We start from the raw sequence: 27,167 nt of genomic DNA, 5'->3' as shown, positions 1-27,167 counted from the left end.
AGAGAGAGATGTATGCTAGGTTGGGGCGTGGCCCCTTAGGCTAACTTGGGAGAGAGAGATGTATGCTAGGTTGGGGCGTGGCCCCTTAGGCTAACTTGGGAGAGAGAAATAACTCTTAGAGAGAGAAAAGAAAAGAGTTGTAGAGATTATGAGGTCGGAAAGCCTCGATTTATAGATTTTCTATGCCTTAAGGTTTGTCATAATTAGTATGATCAAAACTTGATTGTCGATCTATGGAGACTTGTGGGGTGAGAGATGTGAGTCATCCATTCCTTTGATCCATCATTAACATTCAAAGAAAGGTGCTAGAACCTTATCCTTCCTTTCCTAAACCTATTCCCATGAAATCTTTAAATAAGGAAAGTATCTCTTATTTTCTATTTTAGTATATTCATTCATTATTTCTTGAATCAAGGAATCTTGATTCACAAGACTTACGAAATATTTCAAATATTTGATTTCATTATGCAAATTGGCCTCATCCAAAATTAGAAAACCAACTTGCATGAGATAACTATCACCTTATTTGTTGATCAAGTAATCCCTATGGGTGGGGCATGCCACCCCTTGGTGTCCACTCATGAGCCCCACCCAATTACCACGGGTAAAATGGGTCCCCATATTTTATGGAGGGTCCCATATAATTTTAGAAAGTATAAAATTTGAATTTTAGAATTTTAAATCTCATAGTTTAATTAAAACATTGGAAAATGACTTTCTCTTGATTTATAAATTCAAATGGCAAAAATAAAATATCAGAAAATACACAAAAATTCAAATAAACATTCTAAAAATCATATAACATAAAATTAATTAAAATTAATCAATTTGATGGGAATCAGATCCTTCTAAGTCTAGGAATTTATCAATACATAAGAGCACTCCACCTTCAACTATAGACCACAATGCACCTAGTTTTCTCAAACTGACCTAGCAATTCCCATGACCCACAGTCCACTGCAGGGGCTCATGATTTGACCACCAAAGTCAGCCAATAGACTAGGGGATGCAATCTTAGTCCGTGGATTTCAGGTCCTCTCCTAAAGTCAAAACCATGGTCCCTCAGACTATGATGCAACCACGGCTCTATGGTGTATAGGGGTAATCTCTCACACAGTACATGTTTCACCCTCGATGGCGGATCGCTACCTCAATACAGCTATCTATGTACATGTCATGTGATGATATAATGGTGAGGTTTTAGCTCTGTCTCTAAAGGCTATTCATCACACACAAGGGTCACACAGTCCCTCGGCTCTCATCCGGGCATACTCCGACCACATCAAAGGCTAACCCACTAAACCCTTCTCGATTACATCCCTATGCCCAGGTACCTTGGGTTTTCCAACTCGACTGGCCTAGCAAGTCGAGCCTAATCTGAGTATCGATAAATTGCATTTGCCTAGTATGATCCACACGAGGACCACACTCCCACGGAAGTTATGTTTCACTATATAAAATGATCATACAAGCTCTCATAAGGCCTTTAAAGGGCACATAAACCCAACAGTCCAAGGATAAGGATTTTGGACATGACTAAGGCCATAACCAATCTAACACTTGGTGAGTCACCAAAAACACACACACCCATTGAAGTGTATAGAAATGATATTTACATACTCTCACGACCTTTAAAGGCCACAGCCCCAGCACAAAAGAATGATGATCAAGTTGTATAGAGAATATTCAATAATACACCATTATAATGCTATGTATTCTTTTACATAGCCCACCATCTACAATGATGAAAATGAAGTTATGTAGCCTAAAACACCAAATGAGCCTTTTGAAAAAATTTCAGTATGGGCTTTTAGCACATGGGAAACAAGAGCTCATATTCCCTAACACATTTCCCTGTAGTTATTGACAAAACTATTGATACCTATAGGCAATCCTCAAATTGAATTTGAGAATCAAGGAAAGAACCCTCAGATTGATCTGCATGGCTTTGATATTTTCCCTATTGTTCTATCATCATTGCCTAGATTTATTTGTTAACGGTGGGTTATGTTCTGCCCCTAAATTGATCGAGGGCACTGTGCTCAATACTAGATCCGTCAAGGATGGGCATGCCATATCTAATTCTTAGTAAGGTTCCTAAAGATTGAGTATCTTAGAATTTTGTTTGAGTCTTCAACACTAAATAAGTCTTAAATCTTTTTATGTGCCAAAGGATTGGGGTCAGATAGAATAATATTACTGTTTGATACATCCTATGATGTGTGCTACATTATATTCAATTTAATAAAAGTTACAAATCAATCCCTTCAATAGAGAACACAACCCCACAGATTACCTTATATGGTGTAAAAACATTCAAAGATAAACCTACAGTCTTTTACGCAATTTCTAGAATCCAATATGATTTATATGACAAGCTGGACTACCAACAGAGATTAAGAAAAGTCTAGTAAGAACTTCAATCAATAATTTAAAGTAATATACAACAATTTAAAATCCTTAAATATTTGTAAGTGGTATGCCTTTTACGTTGGAGATTCAATGAAAACTGAAAATACCTTGTACAAGTTTAATAACAGCTGATGTTATGAATATACTCATCATGTCTTCCAGCAGTGTTTCATCAAAAAGTTGAATAGGTGACCTCAAATCATGCCACGCCATTATGAGGATTGCCTATGCATTAAAGAGGAACTGTTTACATTAGAGATCAGAGAAATGCCAACTTTAGTCAATAACCTCAATCATGCCACACCATTCTGAGTATTGCCTATGCATTAAAAAGGAACTGTGTGTATTAGAGACCAGAGAAATGCCAACCAAATAAGTCAATAGTTGTTCCTTTCAGATACCTGAAGGGCGAGTATAAAGAAGGTCCACATTCGATAAAAGCTTCTGAACAGGTGCATAAATGAGCGAATTTCCACAAAATTAGTCTTGCCAATCCAACATGATTTGTAATCTCCCTTCATAGAAGTCTGACAAGCATTCATGAATAGAAACTTAAGTTCACTGTTCCCAGGCCGATTTCAGCCATAAAAGTCACGAATGGCTTGAAGATGAAGTTAGTACAATCTTGACCATAGTTTATTTAAATTGGGTTTAAACAAGTTGGTATATAACCAAAATGCATTTGAAAACTGCAGAATTTCATATGGAAGAAACTAGACATCAATGAAATGGTAATAAAGATGTGGTTTTGATAAAATACATTGATAATGGGTCAAGAAAATGAAAAGAGCTCTAGCTAGTGATACTTGCACACAGGCGATGAGTGAAAATCACCTCTTCCCACAGATATTTCTATCTCTATATGTTAATTGATTTACATTGATACAATTTACTGGATCAGTTTGACCAGCACATTTTGAGGTTTTTTTTTTTTTTTTCAAAACTGGTTGACGGAATAAAGAGAAAGAGAATGTACAAACCACAAGCTGTGGCAAACAGGGCAACCCATAAAATGGGTTCTCAGAGTACAGGGGGAGAGGATGAGAGAACTAAAGACAAAAAAACTAGAAAAATTGAGATTACGAAAACATTTTGAGGATGCAACTCAAGAATGACCAAATTATGACTCAAGAGTAAATGGAGGGCTAACAATTAAAAACTAATAATAGTAAAAATAAAAAAGTAAAATAGGGGGCTACAGAAGATGATTGCAAAATTGTCAGCTGGACGTCATCCAATAAAACAGCTCTTCAAGGACTGCGAGCCCTGCAAATTTTGGATCCCAAGAGATCACCATTTGACAACTTTAAGGATGCATCCCAGACTTAAAAAAATAAGGGAAACAATCTTCAAAAAATCACTGTAGTGGTCAACCCGACCAACTTCACCAGCTGGGTACTTTAAAAAGATCTTTTCAGTCAAGTACGTTCTCAACCATTTTGCTAAGAAATGCCCAAACATGCTCTTTTTTTGGATTTGGAATCCTAAATAAACAGGGTATTTTGGTAATTTGGCCCCAATGAAGTGACCCAAGCCAAACGACATAATTCCCCCACTTGCTCAGGGTTTCAGACCTAGAACATGTTTTTTCATTAAAATCTGTTGTTCCTAGTTATAGGGGCATCTACATTATTTGGCTCATCTTTTGTAGCCTAAGCCAAATAAGAAAAGTAACCTCAGCTGTTGTAGATTCCAAACCCCAAACATGTGTTTCTTCATTAAAATATCTTATTCTAGGATTGTAACCCAGAATGAACAAGTTCCAACTCGTGTCATGATTAGAATGACAAAAATTTCTCTTCTTGTTCAAACTTTAAAACATAGAGCAAGGGCATTTTGGGCATGTTTTGACAAAATGGTTGAGGAGGTACTTAGAGTGAAATGATCTTATACCATTTGCCAATAAATTGGTTGATTTGACTACCTTTGATTTTTGGAGGTGATCCCATTTTAGTGATATTTTCCCAACAAATAATTATAAAAAAAAAAAGCTCATTGAAAGAAATAATTATTGCTTGCACCATCAAGTTTACTCTATCAAAATCACTGTTTATTTTCACATGCTTGAATTATGAATGTGTGAATGTGGTAACAGCAACAGATATCTAGGTTTCTCCATCCAATCTTTGGTGTTCTCGGTCTTCAAGTTCCTTTTCTGTTGTAAAATACACAAGTAAGCAACAAGTAAAAGAAAATGTGTGGTATATTTTGCCAAAAATGTGTGCTTCATTGAAGAACATTGAGCCTCAAAGCCACTGCTTTGACTTCTTGAAGAGTATGGTAAGCAAGAATTTTATAGATTATCCCATGGAAACCTCAGGAAACCCTTGAATACCTATATGTCAGTGTTGCATAACTAATTCTTCACTCAAATATGCAACAATAAGTATGTACATAGAAAACTATGACCTAGTTTTTTTTGGGAGCTTAGCTGGGTCAAACCCACAAACAACATCAAGTGCCTTTCACTTGAGCAGTTCACGCGAACCTTAATGCCGTGTTTGGAAGCTAGAAGTTCCAGAGCCAGAAGCCGGATCTTCCAGCTCTTAGTTTGACAACTAGGAACTGCAGAGCACCTAGAAGTGCACAATTCTAAAAAATGAGAAGTGCACCACCTCCATGTCTCCCCATGGAAGCACGAGCATATCATTGAATAAGAAGGGTGCACTACTCATGGGAAGCTCGCCCATGATCTTTTTTTTTTTTAGTTTTTAAAAAATAATTGAAGATGAATTTTTGAGGTTGACTTCACTTTACAGGGCGCATCTATAAAAATATAAAAGGATAGTTTCACAAAAACTAAAATGACCAAAATGCCCCCAATAGGTTTACGGTTATTTTGCTTATTTTATTTTTGTATATGTTATCTATTATTTATGGTTGTGTGTGGCTGAGAAGCATTGATAACCAAAATTTGAGCTCAATCTGGTAGAAAATAAAATAAAATTGACGCGCTCAAACATACTCTCAAAATTGAAATACTCCAGGTTTTCAAAGTTCCTGGTTTATCAAACACAGTTTTACAGATCCGTATACAAATCTTCCAACTTTCGAACCCCAAAACGTCTCAGGTTTCCAATGTTCAGTTGTCAAGCACACTCTAAAGCAATATATTCCCAAAACATTACCAAGCCCACCATAAGATTTCATACTTTTCAACAGGCGTTACCAGAAAATAGAATTCATGTAGAGATGATAACATCATGTATCCAAGAACAAAAACTTCACGCATAGTTTTAAGAAATTGGAAACAAACTTATACGTGTACATATACACACAAATATTAGCTAATGGCACATCGAATGCATGAAACTTTCCTGTTGAGAAATTGAATAAAGAGAAGAAAACTATGAGAATTTGAAACAAATGAATCTGACTAGAATTAACTAGCAAGGATGAAAACAAGTTTGAGGAAATTATAGCTCAACAAACTTAAGCAAATCACATATGGGGAACAATACAAGAAAGAACCATTCAGGTTCAAATAGACTCTTGCTCTGTCTCCAAATAGAGACTGTAATTTTTGGATCACTAAGGAAGCATTGGTTCAGAAAAGATGCCCATATCTATATACGCCCAATAATTCTACCCAAAACAGACCTCCTAAGCCTTGACTCATTTTCTTGCACATGAAAACAAAATATTAAGAACCAGCATTTCAATCCATACTTGGCCTATCACATGAAAATGCAGGTTCCAGCTGGTCAAAGCCCATCAAGCTAAGTGGAGTAAAAGAACTTGTGTTCTAAGGGAAAGGGGTGGCAAAATGTAAATAAATGGGACGATATAGTAAAAAAATAAAAAATAAATATATAAAAGGATACATTTAGAAATCCATTTTGTACAACATCTTAAACCACTTGTGTCCGTGTGTGTGTGTGTGTGAGAGAGAGAGAGAGAGAGATTTTACTTCAAATAATGGATACCATCAAGACACTACAAACCTTAATCTTTCCCTGAACACCAACTTCTTTCAAACCCTCCTGATAATGTGCCTCCGTTAAGGATTTATCCATCTCCAATTCTGCCTGAAAGGCAAATATATATATATATATATCTATACTTGCTAAGTCCAGAAAAAATTTCCCTGCTACTGCTGGAGCAAGTTTTGTACTAAAACAGTAGCACATGAGAGAGAGAGATGTGGTAGAAGAGGGGATAAGAGAGTTGCCACAGAAAAGTGATGAACACGAGAGGTAAAGAGAATGTGTGTATATTCATACACAGAGAGAGGAGGGGGTTGCCTCGAAAGGGTGGGGGGGTGGTTGGGGTGTTGAAGGCCAAATTGTTATAAGTAACAAAGAAGAGTAGACTGATCTTTTGGCTCACAAACTTAGTAAGAAAAGCACGTGTTACCCAAAGTACTTGAAATTGTGCAGTTAACTAAGATAATGATCTTTGTCAATTGTCATTTTCTACTTTCCATTAAATCCTAACTTGCCATGGTTCTTCACACACACGAAGAGAAATTTAAAAAGAAGTACATGCAATTGGGGAAAGTGTTGGCAGTTTAGGAAATAGTGAGGTATTGCTTAGGTTTGCAAAAGTTCTGGAAGTAATAATTGAGAAAACTAGTTTGCACATAAATGAAAATTTCCAATGATAAGAGAGAGAGAGAGAGAGATTCTTAAGCCTACCGGAACACCAACTTCTTCCAAAGCCTCCTCACAATGGCATGCTTCCTCCTTTAACAATTTATCCTTCTTCAATGCCCACTAAAAAAGACAAAAACAAATGATATTGACCAAATTCAGAAAATCGGTGAATTTAATGTTCTTTCTTTTGTCACCAATATTATCACTAACATTGCAGGTGGTACCTTAAACACAGCACAAGAGGAAAAACAGAGAACTTTGTAGAGAGAGAATACAGAAACCGTAGAAGGCAGAGAGAGAGGGAGCGAGGGAGGGAGGGAGGGATGAAATACCTAGAGAAAAGAAAATCAAAAGGTAGGATATTGGGACAAAACAATATAAAAGATATTGGGAAAGAGGTGTTTGGATTTCTAGAAATCTACGTGACTATTGAAGAACCCCTTAGAAAATATGTGATTATCAAAAAATCCAGCAATAGACATTGGATGTTGGAGACCATGGAGAACCAAGAAAAATTAGTAAATTCTTTTATAATGATAAGCTCTTTTTTTTTTTTAGAGGTGAATATAAGAATATTTCTGTTAATATTTTGTCTATATAATTAATTTTTTACTAAAAAATCTTAACTTAAGTATAACTTAAAACTAAACCCTCTAGTTTTAATTAAAATATCTAAAAAGTCCATAATTGTTCCTAAAAAAATAAAAAACCCTAGAATTAAACCCTAAAACTAAAATCAAAATATACATCTTTCAAATTTGAATAGAAATTAAAAGTAAATATAATTTTTCACTCTATCATTCTCCTCTTGCTTGAGAAAATTTGTCCTCGAGTTTTGAAATACGTTAAGATGAATTCAATATCAAAATCACCTTCTTTAACCTTCTTTTTTTTTGTCGGCTCAAATATTACTCGAGGTAAAAAAAATTCCTTAAAATATGGGTCCTGACATGCATATTGAGGAATCCATACAAATTCATCAAATTCAGTAGTTATTTGTGAACTCCCATTGGAAGTCATGTAAGATACTCCTAACTCAATTTTCTGGCCTTTAGAGGCTTTCTCAACATCTATTTGAAAACTTTTTAAAATCAGAGCCATAATTTGTGGTTAAGATGACCACACTTCCATTGCGTTACTCTGACTCCAATGCCCTAAATTTGTTGAACCTTCCACCTCTACAATATTGATCTTCAAAGGGCATGATTTTGATCAGTCCTCCTGCTGCCTTCTCCCCATATTCTTCCCTCTCTTCCAAAATATCTTCATCGTCATCTTGATCCTTATCTTAAATCAGATCTCCTAAAAAATCTTATTCTTCATCTGAGTATATATCGAAGACTGGTGGTAAACCCCAAACAAAGCTTGTTGACTTTCCATGCAATCTATCTCAAAACCAAAAATATCATCCTTCAAATCAAACACCCTAGAGTTATGTTCTTCACATGTAGGTCTTTTGTCATTATCTTATTCACCCCACTCCACACGCAGAGCACGAAGGTGAAAAGGCTTGCACTCGAAATCCTTTTGGGATAAAAAATCATTGTCTTTCCCATTATTAAGGGTCGCGAATTGTTGTGTTAGCTTTTGAAGTTGTTTTTCAAGTTCCACAATTCTACCATCTCTAGGATCATGGAGAGGGTCCACGAAAATACCCTTCCACGACCCCTTCTCGCTGCCATGGGTTCTCCAAAATCACAAACCCTAGGTAAATAATCAAACAAAAATTGCTGAAATCAAGAAGATCTAGGATGTTTCGACAAAATTTAGCCAAAATCAGTAAATCCTAGACCCCACTATAATTTCCCCTCTTTTTTTGTTGACACGGGGCACAAAAAAAAGTGTTGCTACAGTAACTTTCGTACTACTACAGTAATTTCCGTACTGCTACAGTAACTTCTTGTGTGGATCGCGAGCTCTAATACCACTTGATATAGGAGAACTTGAAGAAACCAAGAAAAATTAGCAAGAAACACACAAATTTGGAGGAACCTTAGGGTTTTCTCCCACCTAGGGCTCAAGCTTTAGGCTTCTTTTACAAAACAAAGTCTTTCTTTTCTTAAAAGAGAATACATGAATGACTCTCTAGCCCATTCATGCCCTTATTTATATTAAAAAATTATTATTTTGGATAATATTTTGTCCATACAATTAAATTTTGACCAAAAAGTCCTAACTTAAGTATAACTTGAAACTAAACTCTTAGCTTTAATTAAAATAACTAAAAGTACCAAACTGTTCCTAGAAAAAAAAAAAAACTCTAGAATTAAACCCTAAAACCAAAATCAAAATATACATCCTTCAAAATTAAATAAAAATTAAAAATAAGTATAATTTTTCCCTCTATGAACATGGGATTCAAATTCAATCAAATCCACTAAGTAAATAGATTAATAAAACTGATCAGGTTGATCAAACACCAAATACTTATTGTTAACAATTAAACAAAATGTGACACAAGAAGTCAAGAAAATAAAAGAAAGGAAATGGTGTTGTCACATGTATAATTAATTAAAGACTATCAAGACTGAATGTTGTATTTTGACTTTATGAAAGTTTTATGACAAAATAATTGCATATATTATTTAAATGAATTTTCCATATATGAATCTATTTGTGATACCAAAATATTATCCAAAACAATTATCAGCATGTTAAATCCACTTGTAATTGGGTTTCTAGGATTGGGTTCTTTCCTAGATAGATTAGGGTGGTCTAAGATTGGTTATTTTCCTTTCTGCAAATAAGCCAATATTGGACTAGGCTTGTAAGCCAATTATAGCATAACAAGAGCTTAGGATGCTATAAATAAAGTCTGTAGACAAATAGACAACATAAGTTATTTGTTCTTGTTTAATCAGAAGTGTAAGGCCATATTGGAAGGAGAGATTCCTCCATCTCTAAAGGAATGGTTACTCTATTGGGGAGTGATGCAACAAACCTTGACTCTTAGTTGGAGGGATTCCTTACTAAAAGCTAGGGCATCCTTTCCACTTTTTTCTTATGCAATGCCATTCTATCTCCCCCCCACGATCATTTTCCAAATCATCATCTCCCGTCAACACTAATCTTCTAAACCATAGTCACTGGGATCTTCCAATCAAATGGTCGATTCTACTCCAAAATCTCGCTCGTGCCCTCCAGTCCAAAGAGTCTCACTCCGCTGCCTATTTTTAAACTTGGCATCTTGATCCTTTCTATTAGGGATCGAGATTTTAAGTTACAGGAAATCCAGATTTATTAGAATTGTAGTATAGTAGTACAACATAGCATTGTGTACAGTATAGTAGGATAGTATAGTAGAAGTGTCTAGCAATGTGGTATAATAAAGAGTATTTACTATACAATAAACTAAATTAGATTTCCACAAAGAGTATATACTATACAATAAACTAAATTAGAAGAACATGGTATATTATGGTAGAATATAGTATATAGCATAGCATTGTAGTATTGTATCACAGTAAAATATCTTCTTTTTTTTATGTTAGTATCACAGTAAAATATCATATAGTAATGTGGTATGGTATAGTAGTATATACCATCCTGCTATACTTATTAAGTGCTCGGGAGCTTTGATATTTAACCAGATGGAGCTAGGTCATATAATTTATCATCTGATCCTAATTAAGCTTGGATCAAGCTCCCCCGCCTATTGGGATCAAGATCCGTAGATTTTAAGGTGTATAGACCACAATCCCTACCATAGTGAGCTTCCTGGTTGTCACAATCCCACAATCCCCATCCCAATCCTAGCTCTAATTTGATCCCAGTCCTGGTAACTACGTTCCAAAACAAAGCACTCGACCCTTCCATCCTCAACAACTACAACATCAGCCACACCTCTTCATGCAAATAAAACCTAATCAATTCCAATAACCATATATTTCACCAAACCCTAAAACAAAAACCAAATCATAATCCTTGCTGCCCATCAATCGCAAATCAAGTTAACACACTTAGCCTTAGTTTTCCCCTAAATCCTACTTCAAAGCTCCACAAGCTAAGGCCCCCCAACCCTAATACAAATTCTATTTAGATGAATCGCTTTGGTCTTACAATACATTTTTTACAACCATTTTATGTTGCAATACCTATTACATCAAGATGTCGATGTCAATTAGACTTATTAGTTATTATCAAAAGAATAATCCGATAAAAGGAACAAAAAAATACTCAACATAAATACAAGAATCTCAATGAGGAAGAATGAATTAAAACACATAGAACGGGTCAAAGAAAAACCTTTTTTCTGGTAACATCACAACCAGTTGGCCCTGATACAAAGAAGAAATTTGTTTCGGTACGCATGGGCCAACCTAGTTGGAAACAATCAGGAGACCTGCAAAGAGGAATTAGAATCAACGGGTTGAGGCATAGACTAAAGAAAAAGAATACTAAAGTAATAACTGGCAGACAAAAATATAGGGAGATTCATATGTAATACTAAGCAATATCAGCTGACCAGAAAAATTCATTTAAATCATCATAATTTCTCCACTGGGAATGTCTAGCAGTCCCATTTTTGCTTTTTTGAGCTTCCTGTAAAAGTCGAAGAGAATTACAAAATTTTTTGTGAGTGACATACAATTATAGGGGCACATATAACTTTAAACTAACTCGTACCTCATATATAACTCTGTAGATAGGAGTAACTATATTGTCGAGAAAAGCCTCGGGTCCTCCTCCATGGACTGAAGCTGGTACAACCTTTTCACCTGTAAGCAAACTAATGGTACCAGATAGCACCCCTTGTAGTTCATATGCCATCTGAAACAAGCCATATCCATACCAAAAATTGGAGGAAAATAAGAATATAGACATGCCATCTAAAACAAGCCATGTCCATACCAAAAATTGGAAGAAAATAAGAATATAAGTATCACTTGAGATGCAAAACAAAAAAATAAGAAGAACATAAAACCCACATCTGATGAAGATGAGCATAATTAAATATAAGATTGCTAGAAAACCATAAAAGTGTTCTTTAAAGAGAAAGAGGATCCCTTTTTTTCTGAAAGTTGACTGTTTTTCATTGAATTGATTACTAATATACGAGTATATTTCATTTATAATAATTTTCTATTGGGGTGCTTGATCGTAACACCCTATTTTATAACTTCCTAGGGTGTCATAACAAGAGCAGCCCTTATGACCCTATCTCTTACATGGGAGTAACTTAAGCAAATTATTGCAATTGTAACATCGATTAATAGAGATTAACTGGTCATGAGAATTTGATAAAAGTATATACTAGCAATCCAAGTTTTTTTGTAGCTCACATGCGTCTTATATATATATATATATATATATATATATATACATATCCTAATCTTACATTACCATAATAACTGCTTCTGAAAAAAACATATACTCATCTTATAACATAATAAATAACAGTGACCCGAAACAAGGATAGGGTTCGGACTTGCCAAGGTCATGTGCCCAAGTCATCCACCGAATTAGCCAAGTCGGTGGTCTGACTCTGCCAAAACTATGTAAAACACAAAGGGGGACCAAGCCTCTATGAGACCTGGCCAAGTTTTGGTCCTTTTCATCAGGATCTGGCACCCTGCTAGGTCTGAGTGACTCAGGCAAGTCCAAGCCCAAGTCACCCATTTTTTAAGCACTAATAAATAATAAAACATGAAGAAGTGCTAAACTGTGTAAATCGGACAGATTAAATACACGTGATAATCACATTGCAGCAGAATAGAATTGTCTCATAATGGTTGTCGATTTTGATTATCCATCCTAATTTTGATTACACATCTTACATGATGAAACATGTAACATAAATACTTTGGCATAAGCCTCAAGTTTGCATCCTCTCCCCATATTATGAGAAGTTTAAGTCCCATATAAAAATTTTGTATTGTGATTCTTCAATGTGAAAAGTTGGCTTACATGATGAAACATGTAACACAGACACTCTGGTATAAGCCTCAAGTTTGCAGCCTCTCCCCATATGAGAAGGTAAAGTCCCATATACAAAATTTTGTACTGTAATTCTTCAATGTGAATAGTTGGCAACCTGTAAATGCAAAAGAAACGAGAGACTCAACCCACTCTTAAAATAAATGGTTATGAAATGCTCTTTTGTTCCCTTTAAAATTGTTTACTAGTATTCACATTTCACTGCTACTAATGGGAAGGCAAAAGGTATGCAAAACGGTTCTCTTACCACAGGTTGTTTTTCCGGCCTAAGAACTTGCACCAGGTCAAATAATTCTTGAACAACTTATTCATAAGTTCATTCAGGGCTCTGTCATCTAGCTGAAAACACAAAGCATTGGGATGTTGATAGCAGCTCCCACAAGTACACAAAACTCAAATTCAAAAATAGCATTACCTTTGATAATAACTTCGGCTTTGGGTTCAGCCTTATGTGTATGTTTGCAAGCAATAGAATCAGATGCTCCCGCTGATTGGCAACATTTCCTTTCTAACAAATAGATGTATATGCTTTAGATTGCATTATATATGACCTTGAGTGAGAAGTATGAGATTTACAATCCATTGTCTTGCATTGTACTTGATGTTGTATTACTTTTTTTTTTTTTTTTAAAGGGGGGGGAAGGGGGGAGGGAGGTAGTTTAGTGGGGATAGGTCCCCCTATCCATGGAAAGGTAGGAATGGAATTGAAGTCGTCATGTTGTGGCGACAAACCAGCCTGACCACCTTGCCTTGACCCTATTCTTATTATTCGGACAACTTTTCATAGCAAAAGAAACGAAAGACAACAAACCATGAGGGGATTACCTGAAACCCAAAAGTGAACTGCAGCCAATCAAGTAAATCCCTACAATTTTCCCTTTCGTCAGCATCTTTTGGCCAATGTAAACCCCGTATATTGTGAAGAGCTGCAACTGCAGCTTTAATCTGTATCATACAAACAAAGCAAAGCATCAAGACAAATAATGATTTGAAATTAGGAAAATGACAACCATTCATAAAGGCAATTTTCTTTTTCTATCCGTTACATAAATAATTTGGATTCTTTTCACCTCGAGTAACTGCATTATTGCCTGTTCTGCACCTCCAGGATCGAGTGGAAGGATATTGTAGGGAACATACAAACCAGCTTTTCCCTTGACATCTTTACCAGCCGAAAGGACCTACAGTGAATATCACAAGAATTGAATATCTTGATTTAAATTTATATGGAACAATTGTGGAAGTAGCCATCAATATCTTTGCAGACCTCAGGAGCTCCGGATGTGATTGCTGTCCATACTTCAAGCAGAACTGAAGTGATTTCATTGGCTTTTGTGAACAGCTCTCTGAAAGTTTATCATAATAGGGTTAGCCACTACTTTCAGAAGAACTAAAATAGTTAAAGTATGATAAATACAACAATCATTTCAGGAAAATCATTGCTTAAACTTTACAACAAATAACAAAATAATGGAAACACTAGTACCTATTTGCTGACTTAGCTTGAGTGTATTTTGAGTAGTCTTCATAACATTTATGAAGTTCACGTCTTTCACTATTTGCCTTCCTCTTTGATTCAGTGGCTTTTTCATCCTAGTATATATTTCAAACATGTAAAATGCAAATTCATAAGACCTCATATTTAAGTTGAAAAAAAAGGAGGTGTTAGAGATAACTAAGAAACAAACATCCATAATAAGGCTCAAAAAAGTTGGGGATAGCCATACTAACATTAAATGGAAATTCAACAAAATAAATAAAACATCATGGGCAGAAGCGTATGTGTGTGTGTAAATATGAAAGTGTCAGAAAACACTATCATGAGAGCCTGGAAATGGCAGGAGTACCTACCAAACTTTTGGCATGTGAAGGATGCTATGAATGTCATGAAATTCATTACGAGATAAATCCCACTAAAAAGACAACAATACAACATTCTTTAAGCTTAATGAAGAAAGATGATGCCAAGTTGCGAAAAAGCTGAATGATAAACTAGAATACAAGAAGAACATATCTGTTCATATGGTTGTGAATAAAAAAATTGCAATCCAAGTATTCAAGTGATGGAACCAAACATGTAATATCATTTCTTTGCTTCAGTGGTATAAGTTTTGCACATAGATACCAGATAAATCTTCCAAGTAATTGCATAGACCTTCAACAACTCATCCATTATGAAGGATATAATCTTATCAAAATAAGTTACAATCCTAACTGAGCTGGGATTTTGGTTTATCAAAGATTGAGATGTTCATGCAACCTCTGTCAAACTCCATATAAGTTTGAGATAAATGGTAGATGGTCTTTGTTAGGCACAATGCCCAGAAATTGGATATAGGAAAACATCTAACCACATAAACCTTAGCTTATTTACGCTTGCATTAGTATCCTTGGTGAGAAAGAATTTTTAATAGTTATGAATCTACCAATATAATACAAAATGACAAGAATGTCAATACTCTCCCTCAAACTGGTTCAATGGAATCTCAATTCAATAGTTTCTCAGTGGTGAAATCATGTCAAAATCAGGTGACAAACACATTTATGAGCACCGCAAGCAAGCAGTTGAGTCTTAGATAGGACATATGGTGTGGGAATCTGCCCAAAATTGAGTTCATTGATAAAATGGCAGCACATCTCTCAAAATTGGATTTCACACAATACTTTGTTATAAGTATAACTAGATTTGAGGCGGCAGTAGGAAATTCCAAATTGCTAAGAAAGGCACACGGCCAAATGATGCCATTTTTCTATCAAATCAATGAACTAAGGACAAATAACATATTAAAGCTTATGATGAATATTTTAATATTAGGGCAACCAGCGCATTTGGCATCAGCATTGACAATAGAGAGTCAGGACAAGTAATACAACGTTGCTGTGAAATATAAAGGGATGTGATACACATGGAGTCAGGATAGGACATAAGCTCTACAGGGAGTGAGGATGAAAAGAATGAAACAATAAACAAGGTTGCCACTGCATAGATAATGATGTGACACATAGGGTTCATGCGGTCTTGTAGAGACAGGGAAGATTGAAAATAAATTAGTTCAGTAAGTCAAATTTGTGTTCAGCATCATGGGTCAAAGTCAGCCAATGCTCAAGACTCTCACATAGAAAGGCAACCTCATATTGTCCCCCCATCATATCTGCTCTTATCATCTAGAGTATTTATTATTCAACTCCAATGTAGTATTAACCATTTCTATAGCCATGAGATGAGCAAGAGAAGAGAAATATTGGGCCTACTATGGGAAACCCAACAACCATGAGGTTATTTGAAACTTCAAGCCCTCTCATATAACCAAGATTCATCATTTTACATTTGGTTTGCACAACTTTATTCTCTAGAATACCTTCATTTGGTTTGCAAAACATGCTTTTCTGGATACATTCTACACTTGGTTTGCACAACAAACGACACATCTTTTATTGTGTGTCTTATAAATAAAGTGTGGTGATATTCAGGACATTAACGATAATCGAGTGATGACAATAGGAAACATTTGATAATGTTGTTGAAGGCCATACAAGGCCTTAACAAGTTACAAACCAGGTGAATTAAGGATGCCAAAATGTAGGGCTACACAATTACATTCCATCATTTATAAGTATCCGTGGAGGAAGGCGTTGTCCACATATATTTAAAGGGCATCCCTGTTAAGAATTAGTAAAGCTTGCAACAAAAACCATACACTAGCCTTACACACTAGCATATCCTAATTTTACATAGTTTTAAGAGTTGTGAAAGAGAAATCAGTCATGGGAGCTTATGTTTTCTCTTTTCCACTAATCTGATAAAACAGAAAATAACAAAAAGCATTAATTAGATCCTTGTCAACTGAATTTATTTGGTTCCTGTACATCTTAAGCTTTGATCTAAGAAATGAATGAGAGATGTGAACTGTAAACCTGTTAACCCAATAGAAAGAGAGGGCTGAGGAGCATGGGAGAATTTGTATGGATAACATCTAAAGGAAAACATTTTTCTTTGGGTTAATCCTTTTGTACATTAAAGTGTCCTATGATATGTGGTTTGATACCTTGAAGACAAGTCCCAGAAACACACAGTCATAAGATTTTCTGAGAATGTAAAGAGTAGTTTGATTTTGTATCAATTTTTAGCAACCGTTTCTTTTTTACCCAAAAACTATATGTTGTGAGCTGTGCCGAAATGTTTGTTCGATTTTCATCCACCATTTCTGAAAATAGTCCAACAAAAAGCAAATTATAAACTTTTTGGGGTTGTAAATAGTTGGGGTATGGACTAACTTCTGTAAATCTTGCTCTACTTTCTCAAACTAAGCTCCTTTCACATTATAAAACATGAATTTGTAAAATTTCTGCATCTGTTACTGGCTTCCAATGTACAAAACAACCCAATTCTGCAATTGATACATCTATGAGCAAGATATGATAATTGGGCACCTCACTTCTTGCGACTGTAAAAGGGGAGTAATTTCAGAATTACAGAGAGAGAAAAATGGAAAGTTGGTCCAATTCACTATGTAAGGTGTCCATGCACTACCCTTTTACAATGGTGATGTTGCAATTTCAAATGCCCTTGGAACATGCATACAGAAAAAAAGCGAAGAAAGAAAAAAAAAAGCGCAGTTTCTATAAGGCTGAGGTCTTATGGAAAGTTAAGCCTCGTCCCCAAGTCTTGTTTGGGAAATAATTTGGATGGAAAACGGCTTCATAGAGCTGCGGCCCTATCAAAATAAGTAAAAGCCTTACCTCATAACTCATCAAAAATTGTAATTCACGCATAGAAAAACTTTTACATCGATCATATTGGCTTGAATATTATGATTGTCGAAAAAAAATTAGGATTTCAAACTCGAGAAATAGTATATGTTGTAACAAATTATTCAGACCGTCTATTTCGCCCTAAAAAGAAGTGTTCATAAATCCATAAGATTTTTACCCTTTTTTTGAGTTTTCAATTTCATTGTCGGTATTGGAAATTGATTTTAGAGCTATCATGGATGTTTTAATTGCCAAAAGTGTTTCTTGGATGAGGATTTGAGGTGAGGCTTTATTTTGTTTTCATAAAGCCTACTTATAGAAACCTCATGATATGGGAAAGGATGATAAGGCCTAGGTTTTATGAAAATAAAATAGAGCCTAACCTCAAATCCTCATTTGCAAAGCATTTTCTACAACGGAAATCTAAAAGATGACTCTAAAATCAATTTTCATCACCGTCAATAAATTTTGAAACTCAAAAGATGAACAGATCTTTCGGATATGCGAACACTTATTTTTAGGGTAAAATGGACGGTCTAGATAATTTGTTATAATATACACTATTTTTAGATATTGAAATCCTAACTTTTGTTCACAACCATAATGTTCAAACCAAGATGAAGGATGGAAAAGTCTTTCAATGCTTGAAATGTAATTTTTGATGAGTTATAAGGTGATGCTTTGCTTATGAAACCATTTTCCTATAGGGAAATCCTAATATGGCTCTAAAATCTCTTTACACTACTGATTATGAAATTCATAGCTCAAAGAATGTGGTACATATCTATAATATGACTTAAAAACTGTTGTTCTAGAATCTAGATAACATGTAGAAATATATATTTTTTCAGAGCTTGAAATCTTATCTTTATTTTCACAACCTAAAATTGTACGTCTCCAAACAAAACTTAAAAATTTCACAAATGCCTCTATTTGGAGCTGGGAAACACGAATAATCACAATATTTTAGTAATTTTACTGCCAAAACTGAGTGACAAAAGTAGCTTTCATTATTTGGAGTTAGAAATACCAAATAGCTTGTTCTGGATTTGAAATGAATAACAATAAGCGGTGATTACTTCATTTGACACAAGAAAGACAAAGACTTAAATGACATAAATACCCATTATTGTTCATCATTTTAAATCATGACAATTTGTTTGTTATTTCTAATTCCGAGCAAGTTAAGGTACTTTTCTCATTATGTTAAGCCCTATTTAGGGGATAAAATTACTAAAATGTAGTCAATTATTTGAGCTTCCCAACCCCAAATAAGGGCAATTAGGGAACTATTAAGGTGTTTTCTAGAGCATACCTGATTGAAATAAAAATTTAAAAAACAAACTTAAAATATAAATTGTGATCGTATGACCCCTCTTTAGTGATTTTTTAGGGGGTTTCAACCTCTAGATATTTTCCCTTAAAACTTCTATGTGCTTAAATACATTATACTCTCTATAGCACACAAAAGTTGGCAGTGAGTGCTCCTCAAAATGTTATTGATTTGGTAAAAAATGGGGATGAGCCTCCATGGGATATGTTGATCACCCTTAGCCCATGCAACAACATTTGTTGAATCCTTGTTTATGATTATGTCATTGTTCTGCTTAAGGGTACGTTGGAGGGTAGTCTAATATTCTAATATTCTAAGATAATATAAAATCTTATGTAATTCTAATCGTATGAGTTTATAGGCCTTGTTTGATAAGATCAAATCATAACTTCTAATATTTAGATAAGTCCTAAATATCTGAATCTCCAAATATTCAGCTTGCAGCTGGATTTGAGTTTTATGTATAAAATTATTGCATCTCTCTCCCTCTTTTATCCACTCATCTCCCTCTTTTGTCACCTCACCCCCCCCGCACTCATCGCTCTCAATCTCAATCTCAATCTCAATCTCCCTCTCATGGGGGATCGACACCCCTTCCCTTTCTCTCTCTTAATCTCTCTCCTTCCATCTCATAGTGGATCACCCTCTCAATCTCTCTCTCTCTCTCTCTCTCTCTCTCTCTCTCTCTCTCTCTCTCTCTCTCTCTCTCTCTCTCTCTCTCTATTGGTGGATTGCCAATGAAAGCATGATGAATCGCAAAAGAAAGCAACCCAGCCTCTCTCTATAAACATTAGGATTTCAATCTTATGCTCATCTGCTCTTCTTCAATCTTTGTTGAAGCTTGAGCTTTAATGGCGGATGGAAAATAAGTGACCCATATGTCAAGCTTTTTCAAGACCAACATTATAATGCCTTGGATGATTTCAAGCTTTAGCACGACCCATTTTAAAGCTAATTTAAATTTCCAATGGTTAAGACTAGATCAGATAACCTAGAGACGAAAGACCATTGTTTCTCTTTCAAATATATGTGAGAGGTCAAACATGCATAAAAAAATAGAATACGGAGAATATATAATCTTAATATATGGAAAACCTAGCAATGCCTTTATTTAAATAGAAAATCTGAATTTTAAGATTCAGTTTTGTCAAACATACCCCAAAAAAATTCAAATATTCTAATTTTTGAATTTTGTTTTCATTACTCCTCCCTCAGAAGTCTCCCTATAAGAAAGCTCTTGCCTCTGCCTCATTAGCCGAGACTAGCAAGTGGCTCAAGCACGTCAATTTGATATGACCATTTGAGTCTCTTACTAGACCTCTAAAATCTGTTAGCCCGGGATTGCCCATTGAGCTAGTCCTTTCGGTGGGAGTTACCCAATGGGCAATCCTGATTTCTGATCTCAATCTTGGGCGTAATTGAAGTGCCTCTTGTGTTTTCAAGGTTATGTTAGTCCTCTGTAAGCCAAAATACTCCTTTGATATTGAAGCCCATTCAGATAAGGTCCTTTTCAAGAAACTTCAACTTGATTTTCCTTCTATAGATTTTCACATGGGGGATTTTAATTATCTACTTTCCCCACTATGTTTTTCTTGAAGGGTGTGGTTAACATAAGACTACACTCTAACCATGTCACAACATGCAGTTCGACAATGGAAGTCCCAAAAACCTAATGATCGACTAAAAATTTAACAGATTTTTAAACACTTTGAAAAATGGTCGGTTCTGATAAGCTAATTATTTAATTTTTTTGGTAATCTTCAGTTATTTTTAACTATCTCTCGCTAAAAACATGTGATTTCCAGCGAATGACCATTGAATAAGCTAAAAAAACTTCGAGATGAAATTTATCTTAGATAACTTTATAATAGAAACTGCCGAACAACAAAAATTCATTATTTGAATTAATTTATTAAAACAATCATCCGAACGTGACTTTGGTATATCATGGTATTTTCTTAGTTGACTTATAAAAAATCTCCTCTATATTGGATTCTCCATGTCAAATATTCTTCTAATTTGATAAACAATGTAAGTCATTTATTCATGAGGGCTACATGACAAAGTAGGTATTGCTCTAGTTTATTGTAATACTAAAATGAATCATATAATTACCCGTTCGAGCCTTTGCAGAAGAAGAGTTTTGAATTGTCGAACTTTACGACCTGTTGAATGAGGATCCATGATGTGTGCTCTTTCTAGGGCATGGACACGGCCTGCCCATCAAATTTCAAAACAGAAAATTCTTCACCAACTTGTGGCAAGTTCAACAATCAACTATTCAAACATAAACATCAGTGATTTAAAAAACGAATCTATGACCCGGATCAGGCAATCCAAAAACTGGTCGGCATCGTCATTTTATTATACGAAAAAAATAGTGAACCGGTGAAAAAACACGTGCAAAAATGGTGAATCGGCTAAAACCCGGTCCGGATTAGTGAATCAACGTTTTACTGTAGCAAAACATTGTTTTACTGTGGCAAATCCCTAGTTCTTTTTTAAACCCGGATGATTTCTTAGATTTTGACAAAATCAGCACGAGGTGACCGATTCCTGAGTTGGATCCGGCGATTCCATTCTGACGCGACATTGTTTAAATCACTCATAATCAGTAGAGAAGAAATATTTGTATAGTCCTTATTCATAAGAAAAAAGTTTATCTAAGGATGAGGCTCTAAATAATCAAATTAAGGCGCACCTACAAAATCCATTAGAAAAGATTGTTTTTTATGTTGAAACTTTCAATAAAATCATCTCGACCTCAAGATGTATGGATATGAGAAAAAATAAATTTCAAATATTAGAAATAATGTATATTGTAATGTATTATCTAGACTGTTAATTTTTAAGATTTTTAAGTGTTTATAGATCTGCTCGATCTACACTGCTTTTGAACTTTTAAATTTTATAATTAGAAATAAAAAATAAATTTTCAAGCCATCAAATATTTTTTATACTTAAACAACGTGTTTTGGCATTATTTGAGGGTGCACCCTACTTTGACTGTTTAAGGCTTCAGCCTTATACAAACTACACCCTATTCATTATGCTTTACGGATATTGTTCATTGTGTTTTAGAGATAACATGGTGTCTAGACCATGGCTTGCCAAAATCTTATTCTGATTTTGGCCCTTTTAGTTCGTAGTGTGCCCTAGAAAAATACTATAGCTGTAGTCCATATTATAGATTATGGTCTATGAGTTCATCCTATAGTCTAAAAGCTATATAACGTAGACCATATAATTTTTTTTTATTCATAGACCATATAATATTCTCTTGATATCACCCTTGTATAATCCACATACTATGACTCTATGACCCGTACAACTTTATACGACTCGTAAAGATTGGATGCTATGGACTATAATGTTTCTATAGTCCACCTAAAGTTAAAAACTATATGAAGATATCATTTAAGTGGTCGGGTCAAAAAATCCCAATTAAAGAAAAGAATCCAGGCTTAATTGGTTAGTGCTTGACAATTAGCAAGGCTACATCTTAGGCTCAATTCCTACCTACGGTAGGGCTCCTCTCCCCATCATAGTTAGCAAATCGAGTACTATCAATAGATCGGCTCACCATAAAATCGGAAGCAAATCGTTTTTATTTTAAAAAGTCGGATGAAAAATCAGGTAAAAAATGTAGATCAACAAAAATACTTCATCTAAAGTTATTGCTAATATATCGGATTAGAATAAAAAAATCAGAGTAAAAAAATTGGATAAATTTATAATATTAGAAATTTTGAAATTCTAAAAAATAAAAATTATGTCAAAGCCATCAATAACTAATTCATCCATAAAAACTTTACTAGAATAATATAATTAAGTCAATTAAGTTAGATGCCCCGTGACTCTCATCCAATCATCCAATATTAAATACATAATTAACTAGTATATACCAAAAAAAAAAAAAAAAAAAATCTGCCCATTAAATACTATAAGAAACATCACACCTACTTATTACATACCAAAAACAAATATACTATATAAATTTATTAATTAAGTACTTTAACTATGGTATGGTGACAAATATACTATATAAATTTATTTATTAAATACTTAAACATCACACCTAGTTAAAACATCATACCTAGTTAGCGGGTACCGAAAAAAATTACACGATTTTTGTTTTCTCATTACAATGATTTAACTATGGTATGGTGATTATGGTCTCTCCATAACTATCGTTAAAGTTTTATAAATTTCTTTAATTGAAAAGAGGCTCGTAAAAATTTGAGTTTCATGTCTCTGTGTTTACAGTTTAGAGAGAGAAAAGAAGGAAGAAGGAAGAGAAGAAAACAAGGCTGGGCCCATAGCCATTAGGGTTTATAGAGAGAAAAGAAAGAAGAAATGGTTTATAGAGAGAGAAGAAGGAAGAAGAAAGAGGTCATTGGCTTCACAAACCGTAATGGAAGATGCCCTAACTGATTTTTAGAGAGAGAAAAAGAAGATGGGATGCTGATTTGGGATAGTTTGAAGAGATGTTGTTTGAGAGAACGCCCTAACTATACTGATTTGCGAAGAGGCCATAACTAATTTTTAAAGAGAGAAAAGGACAATGGATTTTCATTTTCTTGGGGAAACATCAAGCTGAAGGATTAAGTTTGGGGAACTAATCCTATATGTACAATTGCTTGCTCCTGTAAATTTACAATTTACACTATATTGTTTATCTTTATTACCACATAATCAAAAACAAAATATTGACTACTTGATCCTGTAGTCACACTCTCTGCTTCTCATTCATCAGTAAAAGGCTATGTTTTGAGCTCTAATTTGTGCCATAAACAGTATTTTCATAAAAATAATTATCACAAATAATCATATAAATATGCATGTATATGATTTTCTTTACACAATGATTTACTTTACAAAATGATTTGCTATATATAATATTTCATTTACACAATGATTTCCAAAATAACAACTGAAATCTGCATATATTTGTTTAAGTTTTTTAAAAAAAGGGAAAAAAAACCCTTCAATCTGCGACTGTGGCTTTGAAAAACACAGTGGGGATAAAAGTTTTTATTTTAGGTTTTTTTTTTGAAATAATTTTTTTTTTTCAAAAGCAAAGTAGTAACGGCCACAATACACAATACAAGAAAAAAAATTATCTTTCAAAAAAGAAAATTATAGGTAAAAAGAAGCTATGATTTTTTGGTCTGATTTACATCGTATTATGAAAAAAGTGTGTTTTAAACGTTTTTATAAAAACTACGCGATTTTTTCCTGACCTTTTCAAAAAGTCACTTATTAAAACTGTTTCCATAAAAATGCTTATTTTTTTAAAAAATTGCCGATTAAATGTCGATTTGCTAATATGCTCCCCACTGACTCACCAAAAAAAAAGAAAAATCTTTAAATTAATATTAGATGGTTTATTTTTTAATTTTTATTCTCCTTAAAAAATAAATTTAGAAATATCCAAATCGTCCAAGTTCAAGATTGGAAACACTAAACAAGTATAAGCATTTAAGTAAGGTGCGGTTTGTATAAGGGCTGGTCTCTAAACAATTGAAGTAAGGCGCAATTTCAAATACTATCGAGAAATGTGGTTTCCATACTGGAAATCTTTGTGATAGCCTTAAAATATATTTTCATATTTAATTATAAATTTTAAAGCTTAACAAATAGTGTAGATTGAGCAGATATATGAAAATCTTGAAAGTTGATAGTCCAAAAGTACAATACAAGATGCAATATTTTCAAAACTTGAAATCCATTTTTTTCTCTTATTCATGCATCTTGAGGTCGAGATTATCAAATTGAAGATATTTATTCATCAAAACACCCTTTTCTAGTGAAATTTTTGAGTTGTGGCCTAATTTGATTGTTTAGCGCCTCACACTTCTATAAACTTTGTCCTTTTAAGTAAGGGTGTAGTTGGCATACGGATACATAGCTGTAGAGGTAAGGTGCGCCTTCAAATTTTATCATGTTATATAATTTTGATATAAAATATTCTTAAAATTATCTCAAAATCTATTTTTATATCTAATTATAAAATTTTAAATTTAAAAAATGATTAAAATCAAGTAGATCTATAAACATATGAAAATCTTGAAAATGGACCATATAGATAATATGTTGTAAAATGCACTATTTTCGAGACTTAAAATCTTTTTTTTTTTCATGGTCATACATATCGATGTTGAGATGATCAATCAAAAGGTTTTTCAACATTAAAATTACCTTTTTCGATGGATTTTTGAGTTGCATCCGTAGCTCTTTTTCCTTTAAGTAATATTTGTGATTTGATACAAGCATGGATACATTCGTATTTGGTTGATGCCTCTTAGGTGAGTTTGATTACTAAAAGGTCTTGCTTGTTTAAGGTTGCCAACTCAGAATAGGGACAATCTAGGAATTTTTAAGATGTTTTTTAGGAGTTTCTTTGGAAATATAAAAATTAAAACTGAATTATCTAATTGAGATGTTTTGACTCAACGATTATGTAAGGGGTTTGATCCTTCCATGATATTATCCCCCTACCACTGGGATCTCTCTCTCTACTTAAAGCTAGGAATATTTTCCTTCAGGTTCTTTAGAGTGATTTACATACGGATCTAAAATTTTTTTTAAAATATAAAATGCTTTATTTATAGGTGGAACTTATAAAAAAAAGTCAATCGACTCGTTTTTTTTTTTCTTTTCAAAATTACCCCTCGATCCAAAGACATCTTCAAACCGAATTTTATTTATTTTCTAGTTTATTCATTAGTAGGGCACTACCCTAAAGCTTGGGGCACTGCTTAAAACACTAAAACAAAAATTAAAATTCAGACCTAGGATTCCATCCTTAGATCAAGATGCAATTTTGGGAAAAAGCGGTTGACCGACCTTCTTTATAATTTCTTCTTATAAACTAAGCATTTTGTATTTCAGGGTGTGCACGTAAATCACTGTTATTTGTAAGCATTTCGTATGTCGCATTTTGTATTTCAGGGTGTGCACGTAAATCACTGTTATTTGTAAGCATTTCGTATGTCCTGATGGTTATCCATAGGACCCAAAACCCCACCCGCCACAAATCATTATCAGCAAGATCTCTAAAGGATGAGAATATTTTCCTTCATGTTTTTATAAGGTTGGAGACGACCAATTCCCATTCATGATGCATGTTTTTCAGACATAGAATTCTTCTTCTTCTCCTTCTTTTTTTTTTGGTATTTTTTATTTTTTATTTTTTTTTGGGTGAGAGGGGGGGTGGGTCCTATGAATGACACATCAGGATCTCTCTCTCTCTTGCTGCTGAAAGCTGAGAATATTTTCCTTCATGTCCTTATAAGGTTGGTGACTGAGCCAGGCCCAGCTTATGATGCATGGAATGTTATGGTATTGCTATGAGAGAGAGAGAGAGTGTCTTAAACAATGCTCTGGAACTATACTCAAGCCACAGATCTTGTCTTGGCCTCAGTCGAGTGGACTTGTCCCAGTATTGTGCAAGGCCAACAAGTCCTAAAAAATAGAAGATTAAAAAAGTTTTAAAATAAAATAAAATAAAAATAACAAAAAATAAAATTAATAAAAATCCAAATAATCTAAAAAATATATAAAATACAGATTTAAAAAAGTTAATTAATAGTTGAGACGGAAAAGTTAATACAAAGTTCACACCTTAAATTGTAGAATTAAGATTCACCTAAAAAACACATAAAAAAAGGTCTATTTTGATATTGGAAAATCATCCAAGCGATCAACTTGACACCGAAATATATCGAAATAAAAAAAAAAAAATTTTATTTTTAATTTTTATTCAATTTCAAATGATGTATATTATAGTTTTAGTTTTAAGGTTTTTAAATTTTTTAAAAATTCAAGGTTTTTTATATTTTTCTATACTTCATGAGTACTATTAAGGAGTACTACTCGCGGATGTTGTTCACAAGATAAAATTGTTACCATGAATTTTAAATTTAAGTTAGTATATGGGCCAATATACTATTTGCTTGGATACTTTTTATACTTGAAACGCTAAAACTTTTTATAAACAGGTGTATGGGGGTCTAGGAGAAGGCAAATAGTTACATCAAAAGATTTATATTATAATGTTAGTTTTAAAGTTTGTTTCTAGGATTTTTTAGATGTTTTCGGATTTTAGGGTTTTTATATCTTTTATTTACTGTATG

General features: G+C 33.9%; 1 non-coding gene across 1 annotated transcript in view; it reads right to left on the bottom strand.

Moving 5' to 3' along the window:
* Positions 1–27,167, bottom strand: part of LOC18437224 (putative callose synthase 8) — a 98,540-nt gene that overhangs the window by 64,080 nt on the left and 7,293 nt on the right. Inside the window, exons 2-16 of the transcript XR_016050968.1 lie at positions 21,145–21,245; positions 14,431–14,537; positions 14,212–14,290; positions 14,015–14,125; positions 13,770–13,889; positions 13,360–13,452; positions 13,192–13,283; positions 12,915–13,041; positions 11,634–11,777; positions 11,473–11,549; positions 11,253–11,349; positions 7,050–7,127; positions 6,357–6,440; positions 2,814–2,939; positions 2,520–2,637 (exon numbers count right to left, since the gene is read on the bottom strand). This is a non-coding gene — a transcript (putative callose synthase 8). The remainder of the gene's footprint in view (positions 1–2,519; positions 2,638–2,813; positions 2,940–6,356; positions 6,441–7,049; positions 7,128–11,252; positions 11,350–11,472; positions 11,550–11,633; positions 11,778–12,914; positions 13,042–13,191; positions 13,284–13,359; positions 13,453–13,769; positions 13,890–14,014; positions 14,126–14,211; positions 14,291–14,430; positions 14,538–21,144; positions 21,246–27,167) is intronic.

This window comes from Amborella trichopoda, chromosome 3 (assembly GCF_054954075.1).
Source record: "Amborella trichopoda isolate Santa Cruz 75 chromosome 3, AtrichopodaSantaCruz75HAP2 v2.0, whole genome shotgun sequence".
Classification (NCBI taxonomy): domain Eukaryota; kingdom Viridiplantae; phylum Streptophyta; class Magnoliopsida; order Amborellales; family Amborellaceae; genus Amborella; species Amborella trichopoda.
This window is presented reverse-complemented; position numbering and strand designations above follow the sequence as displayed.